General features: G+C 42.1%; 1 long non-coding RNA gene across 1 annotated transcript; it reads left to right on the top strand.

Annotated features, from left to right (window-relative positions):
• The first annotated feature begins 15,170 nt into the window (after nt 1-15,170).
• Nucleotides 15,171-17,750, top strand: LOC141556141 (uncharacterized). Its single transcript, XR_012486441.1, has 2 exons — nt 15,171-15,256; nt 16,016-17,750. It is a non-coding gene; the product is annotated as an uncharacterized LOC141556141 (long non-coding RNA).
• The last annotated feature ends 632 nt before the right edge of the window (nt 17,751-18,382 follow it).

Below are 18,382 nucleotides of genomic sequence, written 5' to 3'. Positions count from 1 at the left end.
AGCTTTAAGTGAGCTGAACAGTTCTTACCATCCCTTTCATTGTCTACATTGATCATTTGTCTAGACTTCTTTAGAATAACCTTCATTAATTTCTTCAGTCAATGATTTAGTCCCAGATCACTCTCTTTATTTACACATATTTTTGCTGAATGTAGACATATGTGAATAGATATGGAAATATATGGCAGAACATGCAGGATACTTAAGAATTCATCATCATATCATTACTTAAGCTGAATAGACTGACACCCAATCAAATCCTGGATGATCTGGGCAAATCACTTTTGTGGGACTTGGTTTCCTTAAATGAAAAATAGAAGGGTTGATCTAGATCCTCTCAGCATCCTTTCAGATGTAACATTTGGGATCTGAGGTCCTCAGCTGTAGCATTCTGTAACATTCCATTTTTACCAATGAAATCATAGATCCAGGCTTATCCTTAACCATATATCCTAACAGAGTCACTGATATGGGCACTTTCTTCAAACACGCAAATTATAGCCTCTTGACATTTACTTTTCCTGGGAGATTCTAAGCCATAGCTTCCCATATACCTTCCACAGGGATTGCCTTCCTCTAGATATCTTAAAATTAAGTGCATGTCTATTGGTTGTCCCACACTCTTACTACATGACTGGTTCTCCTCATCCTCCAGTCCTATACCCCTTTATATCACTTCTCCTGTTTGTTGATAATGTATTATAGCCCTAAGCATTTTTATCATGACTCCTTTCATTGACCTTTGGGTTAGCTAGGAGTTTACCTTTTTTTTTTTTTTTTGGAAAGTGTGGATTTCCACGATTTTCAGCCATTCTGAATCACTAGAAGAACACAAGTGTGAAAAAGATGAACTTCTGTTTCAAAGAGCTTACTGTTGTTCAAAGCATGACAAAATTTGTTTTGCATGAAAAAGAACATAGATTTCAAGCTGGAAGGACATCCAGTCCTTTAGTCCTATAGGTAAGAACATTTAGACCAAGAGAGGCTTTAAATGGTTCACCCAAGGTCACACAGAGAATTTCTGAAGTAGGATTGGAAGCCAGATCTTATATGGATCTTTAGTCATCATGTTTTCCCCCATATTGCAATGTCTTCATTTTTCCAAAGGCAATATGGTCTTCTCCTCCTCCAACGCAATCCTGAGCTGAATTCATTTGTCCATCTGCAATGTCTTTCCAAGATATTGAAAACTAGTTCTATGGGCCATCCATCCAGCATCAGAACATAATTTTAAAATAGGCTGATTTTCCCAAAACCCTTTTAAGTGACCTTGGATCTCATTTAAAAGACTCTTCAGTATTTCAGGGCTTGGAGCCATAAGCAGCAAGTCAACCACAAATGGAAGCACTTATGTGTAATATCACTATGGAGTTCCTAACTTGGGATTCACACTTTTAAAAAAATTTTTGAAAACTATATTTCAATGTAATTGATTTCTTTGGCAATCCTATATGTATTTCATTTAATGCATTTAAGAATATTATTCTGTGAAGGGGTCTATAAGCTTCAACAAACTCCTGAAGGGGGGGTACACACACACACACACACACACACACACACACACACACACACACACGAAAAACTGCTAATCTGTAGAGAATCCTTCTCCTTTTAGTTTGTGCCACAAGCTCCTTCATGACAGACAAGAACACAAGAACAACTGAACAGTGTAGTGAATAGAATAAAGGAAGATCTGAATTCACATCCGCCTCAGACACTTAATAGCTGTGTAACTCTGGGCAAATCAAAAATTTAAACTTAAAACTCAGTTTTCTTTTCTATTTGGACTCCATGGCCTCAAAGATCCTTCTCATTCTAAGTCTGTGACCCTGTGACTTTAACCAATTTGCTTTCCTCTGTTTTATATATTATTGAATAAAAAGACTTCCATCATTACTTTTTCTTCCCTCCCGCCAAAGAACCTTGTACCATTTTTAACATAGGGATGAGGGTGGGTTGTTGGAGAGACATATTTTACTCAATTGAATCATAGCTCTAGAATTGCAAAGGAGCTCAGAGGTTATCTAGTCTAAGCACCTTACTTTATAGGTGAGGAAATGGAGGCCCAGGTGGGTAAATGGCCCATCCAAGGTCTTGGGTTTGAAGCCAAGTCAGTCCTCTGACTCCTGTGCCAGTGACCTTTCCTTTGCAGCATGCTACCCCTACCCTAGTAGCCTTTGATAGTCAGCAAATAGTAAAGCCAGTGGGATATCTTGCATTATTTTCGCCTTTCAAATAATGGTATTATTGTAACGATGCCATCTGCTGTAGAATTTCATATGCAAAAACCTGTTTGTTTTCTTCTCCTGCTTTCATCAAGAATATCCTCGATATATGGACAGATTATTTTATTGTTCTGTAGGCAATGGAAAGCAGTTATGACTATATTCTGAAATGCTTTATTCTAGAAGAGCACTGTCTGTGATGTTTCGACCAGCCAGAACTCCTCCCCTCTTTCTGCCATCTTATGAGTTGATCAATCAATTACCTTCCAAATTGTGATATTTCTGGCACAAACATCTGTGTATCCTTGGTCTAGCCTATTGGCTTTCCTAGCTTTGTTTTTGCTATTTCTTTTTTTTTTTCTTGTAGCATATTGGGACATGGGACATTAAGTCCAAATGTAGTGATACTATTATCCTCAATATAAAAAATAAGCACACAGACATATATGTATACACACACATCTATATATATGAAGAGAGATACAAATACAAATTACATTATTGTGCACGTCAATTCTATCCATTATCCTTTAATGAATGTGAATGTTGGGTAGCTAGGTGGTACAGTGGATAGAACACTGGACCTGAAGTCAGAAGGAGTTACTTTACTGATTTCAAATCTGGCCTCTATCACTTACTAGCTGTGTGACTCTGAATAAGTTACTTAAGCCTGTCTGCCTCGGTTCCCTCATTTGTCACATGAGAAGGAAATGGCAAACCACTTTAGTGTCTTTGGCAAGAAAATCCCAAATGAGGTCACAAAGAGACAGACCTGATTAAAACAATTGTACAATTAGTTGGATTGAAAAATCTCCATTTTCCCCCTCTGGATATAGTTTAATTTAGGGTAGAACAAATCTGGGTCCAGGACTATTCCACAGCACTACTATCCCACCTAAAGGCAGCTATTCCCTGAAGGATCTGGAGACCAGGGTGCCAGGCTAGATCAAAAAGAAGGCTAGGCCTCAGTCTAAGAACCATTCAATTTAGTTCCATATTCTGCTGCTTACTATCTCTATTATTCTGCTAAGTGATTTCCCTATTCCATCCCTTAATTTACTCAACTGTAAACTATGAAGTGCGTAGCTAGGTGGTGCAGTGGATAGGGCATGGGGCCTTGGAGTCAGCAAGACTTATCTTTCAGAGTTCAGATCTAGCTAAATGACTGACCCTTTTAACCCTTTTTGCCTCAATTTACTCATCTTAAAATGAGATGGGGAAGGAAATGGCAAACCACTCTAGTATCTTTGCCAACACACACACACACACACACACACACACACACACACACACACACACACACACCCCAAAAAACCCAAATGGGATCATAATTGGATACAATTGAAATTACTGAATGACAATAAACTATTAAGCAACAATACCAATATCTACAATTTCTGCACCTCTGTAATTTGCAAATATTGCCTCATTTGATCTCACAATGATCCTGGAAAGTAGATACTTTTATCCCCATTTTGCCTATAAAGACACTGAGGTGAAATGACTTGCCCAAGAAAGGCAGACGTGGCAGAGCAGTTGGGCTTGGGAATAATGGAAAGGATGTTGCCTTGGGATCCAAGGAGATCTGGATTTTAGTCCTGATTCTGCCACTAACACAATTGAATAAGTCACTTCTTTCTAGGACTTGGTTTCTTCATCTATAAAAAAGATTGGGGGCAGTGGTGAATTATTTCATTTTTGTCTTTGTATTTCCTATGCCCAGCACAATGTCTTGACACAGTAGAAACTTAATAAATGTGTGTTGATTGATTGGCAAGATGAGAGGGTTGGAACAGATCATCCCTAAGATCCCTCTAGGAGTAACATTATGTACTAACATCCTTTCCATCTCTAAAACTATTATTTTGTAATCAGTTTCAGTGAAGGAAATGTTCTTATTCAGGGCTAACTGGAAGGGAACAAGAACCATCTCGGGGTGTCATCAAAGGTCCGAGTTTCCTGAGTTCAGGAGTCATCACCCTCTGACCTCTCTACCTTGGCATCCAGCCTAGAGTCACACAACACTGGGCACCCTACCTCCTCTGGAATGGGGTGGGGAGTGGGGGGATAGAAGGTGGGCTTGAATTGGCACAGACTCAACAAAGAATCATGCTGAGCATAGTATCACAGTAATTAGTTGATCACAATCATAGCAATGATAGTTTCTCTTTTAATTTTAATAACAGCTTTTTATTTTTCAAAATACATGCAAAGATAGTTTTCAACATTCACCCCTGCAAAACTTTGTTTTCTAAATTGTTCTCCCTCCCTTCCCCTCCCCTTTCCTCTGGACAGCAAGCAATTCAATACAGGTTAAACATGCACAATTCTTCCAAACATATTTCCACATTTATCAATAGCAATGATAGTTTCAATGATAATGGTATGATTTCATTCAGTTGGGCAGCTAAGTGGCCCAGTAGAGCACCAGACGGGGAGTCAGAATCATCTTCCCAAGTTCAAATCCAGCCTCAGACACTTCACGGCTGTGTGATCCTGGGCAAATCACCTAAAACTGTCTGCCTCAATTTCCTCATCTGTAAGAAGAAGGAAATGGCAAATTCCTGTAGAATATATGCCAAGAAAACCCCAAATGGAGTTACCAAGAATCAGATATGACTGAACAACAAAAAACATCTGATGATATGCTGTCCTTGAATGCTCTTGTGAGTTAGGTGAGTAAGTTGTATGAACTCTCCTAGTTTATAGATGAAGAACCTAGGTTGGGACCAGAGTCAAAAAAATTTTTTTTAACAACTGGAACCATAAAATCTCAGGACTAGAAGGGATTCTTCCACATAGATCAGCTCCTACTGCAAGTAGAAAGCTGGTCTACAATTTTCCCAACAAGTGGCCATTACAGATCTCTACTTGAAGATACCCAGTCTAGGAATATATGCCTTCCCAAAGCAGCTCATTCAATTTTTAACTAATAAGAAGTGTGCATTTTTAGTATTGCACAGTGGCTAGATATCCGACTTCAGAATGGCAATAACCTAGATTCAAATCCTGCTTCCAAGACCAGGTGACTTATTTAACTTGTCAATGTTCCAGGCAATTCTCTAACAAAGTAAGTTGAAGAACAGTTGCTCACAGTGGAAAGAATATTTTACATGAAGTGCTATACTTGGCTCATTGAATCTGAGTTCAAATCTTACCTCTATCTATGACACATTGTGTCATAGAGATTCTATCTGTGACACATTGACCAGTCACTTAAACTCTCTGGGCCATGGTTTCCTCATCTGTAAAATTAAGGATGAACTAAGAAACTTATATGAAGTTTTATAAAGTATCTGACATGTAGCAGGCACTGTGTGAGATTCTGGGGACCCAAAGAAAGATGAAGATGAAATAGCTCGTGCTTTCAAGAAGGTAATATTCCATTAAGGGAAAATAACATTTATTTAATAAATACTTCCTCGTTCATTCATTGTATTTACAATTAAATTTTATTCCCAGTTAAAATGTATTCTCTATAGATTAATTATATAATATATACAGCTATAAATATAAAATAAGTTGATTGATATTAAATATATTTATATATGTATAAGTACATTTAGTAGACAGATAATATAAATTAATTCATTAAATTTACAATTAAATAATTTCCCAGTTAAACTGTATTCCCTATGGATAAATTGCATTATTTATACAGATGTAAATATAAAAGTAAATTGATTGATAATAAGTATATTCATATAGGTATAAGCATATTTGATATACAACATAAATACATAGATTGATATTAAACATATTCATACACACAAATATATAAATAGCATATATAATATGAAGAGATAAGTATTATATTTAATATATTTATATGCAAAGAAACATACTTTATAGATATAGATTAATATCAAATATATTTATATGTGTATACATATATTTAATAGATAAATATGTAAATAGATTGACATTAAATATGCTTGTATACTTACAAATAGGTAATAGGTAATAAATAATACAATATGAATAGACTGATGCTATATTTAATCTTTATATACATGTAAATATATTTTATAGATATAAATATATTGATATCAAATATATGTGGATAAGTATATTTAATAGATAAGTATATAGATAATATAAATATATAAATAGATCAATAGTAAAAAATATATGTATAACAGATAAATAATAGATAACATAGATTTGATGCTATATTTAATATATTTATATTATATATACATGTTTTACATATATGCTATATTTGATATATTTATATTATACATTATATTATATATCATATATAATGTATTATACATATATTATATTATATATATTATATATATGTACATGTTTTATATATATGTATATTTCCCAATTAAATCTCAAGTAATTATCAAAAGAAGAGGAGCTTTGACTAGATGATTTATAAAGTCCTTTTCAGCTTTGGATGTATGATTCTATTGTTCTATAAAGGGCATTTGCTATTTTCCTCATCAAGTATTTCAAATAGCAAAGAACTGCAATAGCAACGAACATAGCAATAAGACTGAGCTAGCGAGTCAGAACAATGGATAGAGCATTATACCTGGAATCTAGAACTCCTGAATCAAATCCAGCCTCAGATATTTGCTATCTGGGTGACCAGGGACAAGTCATTTCACTTGTCTCAGTTCACTCCTCTGTAAAATGAAGATATCATAGTGTTATTTCCTAGCATCATTGTGAAGATCAAATGAGAAATTTGTGAAGTGCTTTATACAATGCCTGGCATACAGTAAGCACTTAAATGCTTGCTTCCTTTCTACTTATGCTGCAGCTAATATAATTTTTCCAAAAGGGAAAAAGATAAAGACTTATAAGGGGAGGGGGAAATCTATTCTAAAAACTGAGTGTAGTCCTCTAAGGAGGGAAATAGATTTTAAAAATAGAATAGAGGGCTTTGCAAATATAAGAGCCTATAGGATTGGAATATTGAGTAAACTATCAGGCATGGTTGAAGAGGAAAGAAAAAAGAATGATGGGAGGGAGGAAGAGGGATAGGGAGAAACAAAAGAAAGGAGGGAAAAGAAAGAAGAAAGGAGAGAGTTAAGGAAAGGAGAGAGGAAAGAAAGGACATAGGAAGGAAGAGAAGAAAGAGTGGGGATGGGAAAGGAAGAAGCGAGGGAAAGGTAAGGAAGGGAGAGAGGAAAGGAAGGAAAGGAAGGAAAGAAAGAAGAAAAGAAGAAAGATGGGAGAGAGGGAAGGAGCGAAGGAAAGAAGAGAGAGGAGAAAGGACAGAGGAAGTAAAAGAAGAAAGGAAGGAGAGGGAGGAAACGATAGAGGAAGGAAAAGAAGAAAGGAAGGAGAGGGAGGAAACGATAGAGGAAGGAAAAGAAGAAAGGAAGGAGAGGGAGGAAAGGATAGAGGAAGGAAAAGAAGAAAGGAAGGAGAGGGAGGAAAGGATAGAGGAAGGAAAAGAAGAAAGAAGGGGGTGGGAAAGGAAGAAGAAAAGAAAGAAGGGAGGGAACAAAGAAAAAAGAAGGGGGAAGGAAAAAAGGAGGGAGCAAAGGAAAGAAGGGAGGGGAGAAAGGACAGAGGAAGGAAAAAAGAGAACGGGAAAAGAAGAAAGGAGGAAGAGGCAAGAAAGAGGAGAGGGAAGAGGTAAGGGAGGGAGGGAGGAAAGGAAGGAAAAGAAGAAGAAAAGGAAGAAGGAAGAAAGAAGAGAAGAGAAACCGGACATTATACAGTTCTAATGACTCAGCTTGAGTCTGAAGAAAAGATGAGAAAATAAACGCAGTAACGTCCCTTCTCTGCAGAGGTCGGGACAATGGATGTGGGATCCATCAGATTGTTGATATGTTGGTCTTGCAGAACCCATTTCCTTCGTCCCTCTTTTTTATTCTTTGTTAAAACCGATAACTTACTGGGCATGAGACTAGCGAGGAATATCATTAAAAATGAAGGGAGCAGAAGAGCTGGAGCTTTTTCCCTGAGGAAGCAGTCCTTTGCCCTGCCCCTCGCCACCAGGGGCCCACCTCCTCTCACACCCCGCGTATCCACAAGTGACACCATTTATTCCTCTCCCTCTGACTCACTCTCGACGGTCTTTTGGGTCTCTGGCCGAGAACGTGCAAGAAGCCCCGCCCAGCCCTCCATCCGCCTGATTCCCGCCTTCGCCCATTTCATTCCCTGGCCGTTGCATCTCCGCGGAGCTCAGGGCTGCTTCTCCCTCCCGTTGTCCCCTGGGACAGCTGAACAGGTGAGGAGAAGGGCACGCTAGGTGCTAATTACCTCTTGGCTGCCAGTTCTGAGGTAGGGGAAATAGTTGTTTACTTGATTAAAAATAAGAGGTGTTGTAAACACAGCCTATTGGTAATTAGCACCTTAGACCTGCAGCCAATTGCTCTGGCTGAGATACAGCACATCTCTGGCTCCCTGGCTGCACCTTCTGTCCGAGCAGAGACGCCAGGAAATGGGCACCCGGAGTCTGAATAACTAACTCCAAGAGTGGAACCAGAATCTCCAGGAGCCAGGAGACCGGCTGGTGCTGTGGAGAGTGAGTTCGGGAGTCCACGGTCCCAAGTTCAAATCCTGCCTCTAAAATCTATCACCTGGGCAAGTTCCTCAATGATCACTGAGTTTGAAAATGGGAGGGGACTCAATGGCCACCTACTCCAACCCCTATGGGAAGCACCCAATAGGTAGTGTATCCCAAGAGGTAATCCCCCGCCTTTTGGGGCAGCCTCTTGGACCATGCTAATTGTTATGACATTTTTCCCGATGTTGAGCCTACACCAGCTTCTTTGCAATTTGCTCTTGGATCTGACCTTTCAGGCCAGATAGAACACATCTGTCTTCCAGGCTTAACCTCCTTCAGACTCAGTTATTTCATTTGTCAAGTGAAGAAATTGGCCTGAATGAATAGCTTCTGAGGTCCGTCTTCATTTGTCGTTGTTCAGCCCGTGTCCAGTTCTTTGTGACCCTGTGGAAAACATGGCCTTTTCTTGGCAAAGATGACAGGAGTGATTTGCCATTTCCTTCTCCAGCTCATTTTACAGATGAGGGAAACTGAGGCATATGGCGTTTAAGTGATTAGCTCAGAGTCACCCAGCAAATAAATGGGACCAAGTTTGTTTCCACTATAAATTGATGGGACAGATTAAGTATTTTATGGCTTTTCCATCTCTTAGGAGCTCATGATTCTATGATTTATTAGTTGTATGAATGAGGACATCTTGATTAGTAGCCATATTTTTTTCTCTGTAAAATAAAGATAATTCCTGTGTGGATTATTTCATGGATCATTATGAGTAAAGTGCTTTGTAAATTGTAAAGTGCTTATAGAACTGTGATCCTTTTTCTTATGTGATAGAGAAGAATCACTAGCTTTCCCTTCAGAAACAGGAAATTTCCTTATGCAATAAGAGTTCATATTTTTTTTTTTAGTCCAACAATAAGTATTAATTAAGTCTCTACCATGTGTCACTTAGCACTGATACAAAGAAAGGCAAAAGGCAGTCTTTGCTTCTCAAGGAGCTCACAATCTAATGAGGGAGAAAACATGCAAATAACTATGTATAAACAAGATGGAGACAGGGAAACAGGAAACAATCAGCAGAGTTTTGCAAAGTGCTTTACATAATCTGAGCTTCATAACAACCCTGGGCAGTACTATCCCTATTTTACAAATGAGGAAACTCGAAGGAATTATATGACTAGCTCACATAGCTAGTAAACATCTGAGGATGGATTTGACTAAGTGCTCAGATTCACAATTTAAGATATTCCAAATTGTGGGTGCTAATTCTTTGTCTTCTCAGACTGGAAAGATGATGAGAATAGTGGGTGGTTTGCAGAAAGCCCAAAGAGAGAGGCAAGAGATATGCTATATAAATAATTATCTCAGTCAGAGGTTCCATTAACCACTTTAGAGCAAGCTAAAGGGACAGTCGTGATATCAGGCCACTAGACAGAGTTTCTAAGAGCTCATATTACAGCTACCTCCATATTCCAGTGCAGAAAAAAATCAAAGGAGTATAAATTATATCCTAATTGTTGATCAATTCTGGCTATAATATACCCTATGGGGGGAGAATTATAAATACACAGAGAAGCATGGGACAAATGACATAAACATGAATTATAGAAGTGTTCACATTTGTTAATGTCCCAATACAAAGAGCCCTGGGCCTAAATCTGTCTTTAGTCATTTACTGTGTCTTTGGCTTTAGTCACTTACTGTCTCTGACCAAGTCACTTAACCTGTTTGCCTGAGTTTCCTCATCTGTAAAATGGAGATAGTTATAGCCCCCCAGAGTGGTTGTGAGGATCAAATGAGAAATGCCTGACACTTGTGGTTCAGTCATTTTTACTCTTGTCCAATTCTCTGTGATGCCATTTGGGGTTTTCCTGGCAAAGATGCTGGAGTGGTTTGCCATCTCCTTCTCCAGTTCATTTTACAGATAAGAAACTGAGGCAAAAAGGGTTAAGTGACTTGCTCAGAGTCATACAGTGTCAGGTTAAATTTGAACTTGGGTCTTCCTGACTATCCATTGCACCACCTAGCTACTTCTTTTAGTCCTGAATTTAGGGTCAGATGACCAGAATTCAAATCTTGCTTTAGCACCTTGTTACTGTGTAACTTTGAGACTAGGTGACCCCTAAGATCCAGCTCAAAGTTTAGGACCACAAGATCTTCTGATAATACAGTTGGGAAGGACCTCAGAGATTAATAATACTAGAGCCACATGCATGTGAGCAAGAATCCTCTTTACATTTAGTAAGACAAAATATCAGAATATCTTGCTGATGGAATATAGACTGAAGTGACATCTTAAAACATCTAAGAGGTGTAAGGGATCTTAAAAATGGACTTATCCAACCCATTTCCTAAATACTGTGTGCTTAGTCTCCAGTCCTCCAAAGTTCAATATTAATGTAAAGAGTTAATATTTTTATTTTCCCAAATACCCAATAAGGCTGTACTCAAATAGCTAATTATAAAACTAGCATTTTAAGGTTTGTGAAGTACTTCACAGATATCTCATTTGATCCTTACAACAACCCTAGAAGGTAGGAGTTGCTATTATCTCTGTTTTCAGATGAGGAAAGTGAGTCAGAGTTTAAGTGACTTGTTCAGGGTCACTCAGCTATTCTAATAAGTAAATGAGGTCACATATGAACTCTGCTCTCTTTGACTTCAGGATCAATGCTTTATCCCCTATACCAATGGAACTTGAAGAGTACTAATTAGCCTTAAATCCAATAAATACATGGATGAATGAGTGAACAGTTAAACATGCAAGTGGGTAATAGCAGTGGCCCTGAGTTCAATCTAGCCTCAGACACTTACTAGCTGATTGCCTCAGTTTCCTTATCTATCAAATGAGCTGGAGAAGGAAATGGCAAATCACTCTATTAACTATATACCAAGAAAATCCCAAATGGGATCACGAAGAGTTGGATATGATAGAAAAGTGGCTCAATAACTTTTATCTCACACAGATGTTATGAATTTAGGTTTAAAACTCTTTGCCAACCTTAAAAGTATTCTAATATTTTGAGCTATGGTCATTAGGTAATATGATACCTCAATTCTGAGGGTGCTAATATTTACTGAGGATACCCATCAGTATCCCTCTTATTCCCTCACATGGTATTGTCTTAGAAGTTGGGACTCTAAGGACGATGACCACCCTTCACTTCTGGATTTGTGGGAAGGAGGAAGAAAGCTGCAGGAATCACAGGGAAGCCGCTGGGTGTGGCCATATGGAAGGGCAAAAGGGTTGGAGGCAGGAGGCTGCCAACCCCACAGGCTGGAGCCAAGCAGCATGGGTGGAGACTGTTGTTGAAAGCTGTAAGGTGAGATTAGAAGGCAGGGATTCTCCTTTCTCCTTTTCCTCTTCTCTGAAGAGGTTGGAAGACTAACATTTCCCTGGGTATAATAGATTTACCTCTATTTCTTCAAACTTTACCTTTCCTGAGCTTAAACTTTTACTTTCTCTCTTAATCCAGCAAAATGTATTAATACTCTTAACCACTTTCACTGCTTCAAAAAAAAGTAAGAGGGGAAGATGAAAGAGATCTACTTCTAAATTCTAAAATCTTGTGGAATATCTCTAGAAAGGAGTGGCCAGAACTGGGAGGTCCGGATCTAGGAAGGAGAGTTCTCTGTTCAGAGACTGTCTTCTCAGGTTACAGGTGTCTCCCTTCTCCTAGTCCTTGAGCAAAGACCAACCAAGCCTCTCCACCTCTGGGCAGGAAGCAGGAATGCCAATTTATCTGCTCCATCCTGAGCCCTCCCTCCTTCCTGCATCTGAGGATCATTTGCATAGTTCTGTTGAGCTGGCCTGGGTCATCCCCTTTTCTCTCCACAGACTTCCTACTCATTAGAATTGGTCAGAAGTAAGATGGTGGGATGGGATGGAAAAACTGGTCTTCCTCAGGCAGATAGAGGGGACTTCTCCTTCAGGACACCTTTAGACTTCGTGATCATGGAGTGCCCTTTGAACTCTGAGATTCTGAATCACTATTTTACTCTCCCTTGGGAATGAATCACACAAATGAGCTGATATGGCTCTCTTAGCTTTTTGGGAGCACCAAGTGGGTGATGTCCCCGTCGGTCAGTACAATCCTGAAAACTGCAGAAAGACCGTCAAGTCAATAAGCCTTTACTGAGTGTTTACTAGGCACTGGGGAGACAAAGGGGAAACCGCCCCCTGCCTCAAGGAGCTCATATTCTAATAGAAGAGACAATATGTAAACAATTGTGTGTGTGTAAGTCATATACAAGATAAATGGGAGATAATCTGAGAGGTTACTTCCAAGTGCTAGCATTCAGATCGCCTGAAAAGGCTTCTTTGAGAAGGCAAGATTTGGCCTGGACAGTGAAAGAAGCCAAGGAAGGGCAGCTCCTGGCACAGGCCCTGGGGTCAGGAGGACCTGAGTTCAAATCTAGTCTTACCCTGTGTGGCCCTGAGCAAGTCACTTAACAAAAGAAAAAAGAAGGGAGGGAGGGAGGAAAAAGAAGGAAGGAAGGAAGGAAGGAAGGAAGGAAGGAAGGAAGGAAGGAAGGAAGGAAGGAAGGAAGGAAGGAAGGAAGGAAGGAAGGAAGGAAGGAAGGAAGGAAGGAAGGAAGGAAGGAAGGAAGCAGGCAAGTCAGGGAAATTGGAATAAGGAGGGAGAGTGTTCTAGCTATGAGAAATAGCCAGTAAAATAATATAGAGGTAAGATGAATTGTCCTTTTCATCAAACCATAAGCAAGCCATTGTTGCTGAGTCACATCATATGTGGAGGGGAGTAAGGGGTAAGAAGACCAGAGAGCTATGAAAAGTCCAGGTTGTGAAGGGCTTTAAAAGGAAAATAGGATTTTATATTTGATGTTGGAGGCAATAGGGAGCCATAGTTTATGAAGTGGAGGAGTAGCCCCATCAGATCTGAGCTTTAGAAGGATCATTTTAACAAGTAAGTGGTAGATGGCTTGGAATCAGGAGATACTTGAGCAGGGATAACAGTAACAGGTGCAAAGTGGCAAGGCTTTACGTCAAAGGGAATGGTGGAGAGATGCTGCTTTGACAGAAAAATGAATGGATATGGCAAGAGCTGGGATATGTAAGGGGGGAGGAGCCAAAGATGATACCTGGATTTTGAGTCTGGGTGACAGGGAATGTGGTGGTGCCCTCAGCTGTAATAGGGAAGTTCAGGACAAATGGGGAAAATTGAGATCAAAGAAATGACTTCAGCTGTCCACAGTTATCCACCTAAGATAGCAGGGTCAGGAATAGAAGGAAGTGGGATGAATGTCTGATTTAAAGTCAGGAGACTGGTACAAATCCCACAGCTTAGTGCTTAGGGGAGTGCAGAGGATGGAGCATCTCTGAGCCTCAACTCTTAAATGAGGACACTGAACTAGCTCAAAATCCTATAGAAGCAGAATCTGAAGTTCCAGGGCAAAACTCTCTCTCTCAACTCTATCTTCTGGTCTCTCAAGGCAGATTTTCATGCAGCATTTGAGTTTAGCCCCCAGAGGACATGCTGAGAGGCCTGGGGCTCACACAATAATCAGAGAACCTTTCTGGACACTTCCTCCCCTTAGAACAATATATAGCTCAGTGACGCTGATCCAGGGCAGGAGCAGGGCTGTGGGCTGGGTGAACAACAGGAAATGACTGAAACAAGCAGTGGGAGGATGCATTTATAGCTCCCCAGCCCCGCTGCTTATTGAGAAAATCCTAAGGAGAGAAGAGACCGTTGGGTGTGAATCGTCTGGTGCAATTGAAAAGTACACTGAGCTGGGCTATAATCTGGCCTGTGGGCACTGAGCCCAACCCCCCAGCACAAGGGTCACCACTGAACCCCCATGGCACTGCTGTGCGCAGCCGGGCAGGGAGAGAAAGGGGAGGAAGAGAAAGGGGGGAGAGGGAGGGAGAGAGATAGAGATAGAGACACACAGAGAGAGACAGAGAGATAGAGACAGAGACAGAGAGACAGAGATAGAAAGAGACAGAGAGACAGACAGAGAGACAGAGAGAGACAGAGAGACAGAGATAGAGACACAGAGAGACAGAGAGAGAAAGGGAGAGACAGAAAGAGAGAGACAGACAGAGAAAGACAGAGAGACAGAGAGACACAGAGATAGAGACAGAGACAGAGAGACAAAGAGAGACAGAGACAGAGACAGAGAGAGACAGAGACAGAGAGAGACAGAGACAGAGAGACAGAGATAGAGACACAGAGAGAGAGACAGAGAGATAGAGACAGAGACAGAGAGACAGAGATAGAAAGAGAGAGACAGAGAGACAGAGACAGAGAGAGAGACAGAGAGACAGAGATAGAGACACAGAGAGAAAGGGAGAGACAGAAAGAGAGAGACAGACAGAGAGAGACACAGAGACACAGAGATAGAGACAGAGACAGAGAGAGACAGAGACAGAGAGAGACAGAGACAGAGAGAGACAGAGACAGAGAGAGACAGAGACAGAGAGAGACAGAGACAGAGAGAGACGGGGTGGGGGTGGGCGTGGCAGAGGGGCGGCAGACCAGGAGCGACGGCGGGCGGCAGGGAGGACCTCTGGCACTTTGGAGGACCACAGGTGAGGAGGATTGGAGGAGGTTGACAGCAGGAGAAGCCAGAGGCAGGTGACGGGGGAGGGCCGGAGGGGATGGAGAAGGAACCAGCAGCGAGAGGAGAGGAGGGAGGCAGGCACCGACGGGCCGGAGACGGGGTGCAGAGCGTGGGGAGGGCGGAGGCCGGGCCCGAGGGTCGGGCCTGGGGCTCCGAGCAGGCCCGCGCCGGCTCTCGGCCGCCCTCTCTGGGCACTTGCTGCTTTGCAGCCTCTGGGCAGGCGGGATGCTTCCGAACTGGCTCGGGGGCGGGGTGTGTGGGGAGTGAGGACCCCTGGGCCTCGGGTGCCTCCAGCCTCCCCGGGGGCCGGGCGAGAGGGGTTGGGCCAGCCCCGGCATTCTCCAAGTGACCGTTAAAGCATCGGCCTCTCTGGCTTTCTCCAGGCCCGGCAGACCGGGCACGCACACGCGTTTCTGGGTGTCCAAGAGGGATGGGGTGGAGGGTGGGGGAGGGAGCACGCTCAGGTTTGGAGCTGACGGTCTGGCGAGTGTTTGGAAGGGAGGAAGAAATCCGGGACTTCCAACCGGCCTCTTCCAGGCAAACTAGGCCTCGGCCGCCCGGCCCGGGGCCTCTGCCCCTGCACAGTGGGGGAGGGGGCTCTGGCCTTTGCTCTTCCCCGAGGAGGCGGGGCTGGGCCCCGGGCCTGCGGCCGCATTCCCGGAGCTGTGGCTGTAGGACCGGGGCCTGGGTCAGGGAGCTTCTTAGGCCAAACCCTGCCCTTCCACAGCTAGGGACGCTGAGGCGCAGAGACGCGGAAGGATTTCCTGCAATGCCCGGGGACTACGAAGCTCCAGGCCGATCCTCTGCTGGCAGAGCCCCTGCTCTCTCCATTACACCTGATCCCGCTGGCCCAGCCGCCCTGCCCCCCATTCCCCATCGGGCCGGGCCTGGTGCCTCTCAGCACTGCCTACCCCTAACCCAAGGCTGTCGAACAGAACCGGCGGCCCGAGTCCCGCTGAAGCGCCAACTAGGATGAAGCGTAATTGGGAAACATAACGCTTTCTTTTTTTAAAATGTAAACTACATGTTAAATCCATCTATGTGCACATGCTTATACAGTTATCTTGCTGCACAAGAAAAATCCGATCCAGAAGGAAGGAAAAACTGGGAAAGAAAAGGAAACAGGAAACAACAGGGAGAGAGTGCTGTTGTGGTCCATACCCTGTCCCGTGGTTCTCTCCATCTCTACGTCACTGAACAACTGGCACTGATTTGGTTCATCTCCTTGTTGGAGAGGGCCTCGTCCATCAGAATTGATCATCATACAGTATTATTGTTGAAGTGTATAATCATCTCCTGGTCCTGCTCATGTCACTCAGCATCAGTTCCTGTAAGTCTCTTCAGGCCTTTCTGAAATCATCCTGCTGGTCATTTCTTACAGAACAATAATATTCCATAATATTCATATACCACAATTTATTCAGCCATTCTCCAGTTGATGGGCATCCCCTCAGTTTCCAGTTTCTGGCCACTACAAAGAGGGCGCCACAAACATTCCTGCACACACAGGCCCCTTTCCCTCCTTTAAGATCTCTCTGGGATGTAAGCCCAGGGGTAGCACTGCTTGCTCTATGCACAGTTTGACATCTCTTTGGGCGTAGTTCCAAATCGCTCTCCAGAATGGCTGCTGCATTCACAGTTCCACCGACAAACATTACATTTTCACACAGTCACTATGGGGCTGACAGGGATGCTTAAGTATGAATTAGCGGTACACATTTCTGTTGGAGTCTGACACCACTGCCCTAACCCTATTGGCTTAATTATGGTCGCCCCCCAACACTCACACCCTTGACTATATCCTTTAAAAGCTATTAAACTCCCTGCCTAATTCCCCCATCCTGGGCCTAACGCCCCCGTGTCGCCCTTCCCTTTTCCCACCTTCCCTGCCTGGCCGCCTTTATTCTTTCTTCCCTTCTTCTTTCCTCCCTTCTTCTTTCCCCTTCTCTCTTCTCCTTTCTTCCTTCTTCCCTCTCTCCCTCCTACCTTCCTCCTTTTCCTCCCTCACTCTTTCTCTTCTCCCTTCTTCCTCTACCATCCTCCTTTCTTGTCTCTCTTCCTTCTTTCCATTGTTTCTTCCTTCCTTCCTCCCCTTTTTTTTATCTGTTCTTCCATCTATAGAAACAAAATGCAATGAGCTTTTTTGTTTTTTTTTAAAGTAGACCTTCTTCAAACCTCCCTTTTATAATGCTCATCATTGACACCCAGGGTCCCTAGCTTCCACAAATGGCCTCTGGACTACCTCCTCCACCATCATGGACAAGCTCACGCCGAGTCAGGAATTGAGTTCAAATTCTCTCTGTGCCATTGACTTCAGCTCCGTTGTAGGCACTAATTTCTCCTTATGTAAGACAGGAGGGATTAAGTGCCCTTTATAGTCTCTTCCAATTCTAAATCTATGTTTCTGTGATCGGCATTGAACCCTGCTCTCTGATCATTAATCTATTAAACTAATTTCTGCTTATAACAGACAGTTTGGTGTTAGTGGAAAGAACAAGAGATCAGAAGTCGAAAGCCCGAAGCTTATTAGCTAGATGATTTTAAGAAAATCCATTAGCCTCTGAGTTTCAGTTTCCTCCACTATAAAATGGGGGAGGAGAGGAAGGGGAAGAGATCCTCTTTGTTAAGACTGTGAAGACTCCAACGAGATTATGTAAGTGAGATGCTTTATAAATATGAGCTATTATAATGGTTTAACATGTTCCCCTCCTCTCTGAGGCTGTCAGAGCTGGAGGGAGGGAATGTTAGGGCTTATGCAGTCCAGTCTCTATTTACAAAAGAAGAAATTAAGGCACAGAGAAGTGCCTGAGCTGGCCAAGACCCAACCAGCTAAGGCGAAGATGAAGCAGGGGCTGGGACTCAAGACTCTTGACTCACAGGCCAGCATCGTTCCACTTAAGAGCCTTGTATTTTTATTAATGATGGGAAGGTCAGTTATTTTCATAATGGCTGTATGTAGGGGGTATTAGATCTATATTCCAATTAACAAACTGTCAGTCCTCCCCATAAATCTGAACCAAGTTGGAATGACCCAAAGGTAGAGGAGGTAAAGTCTGTCTTGGTCCTTGATTTGATAGAACCATAGCCAAGGGGC

This window comes from Sminthopsis crassicaudata, chromosome 2, assembly GCF_048593235.1.
Source record: "Sminthopsis crassicaudata isolate SCR6 chromosome 2, ASM4859323v1, whole genome shotgun sequence".
NCBI lineage: Eukaryota > Metazoa > Chordata > Mammalia > Dasyuromorphia > Dasyuridae > Sminthopsis > Sminthopsis crassicaudata.
Note: the sequence above shows the minus strand (reverse complement) of the source record. Positions and strands in the feature narration are given on the sequence as shown.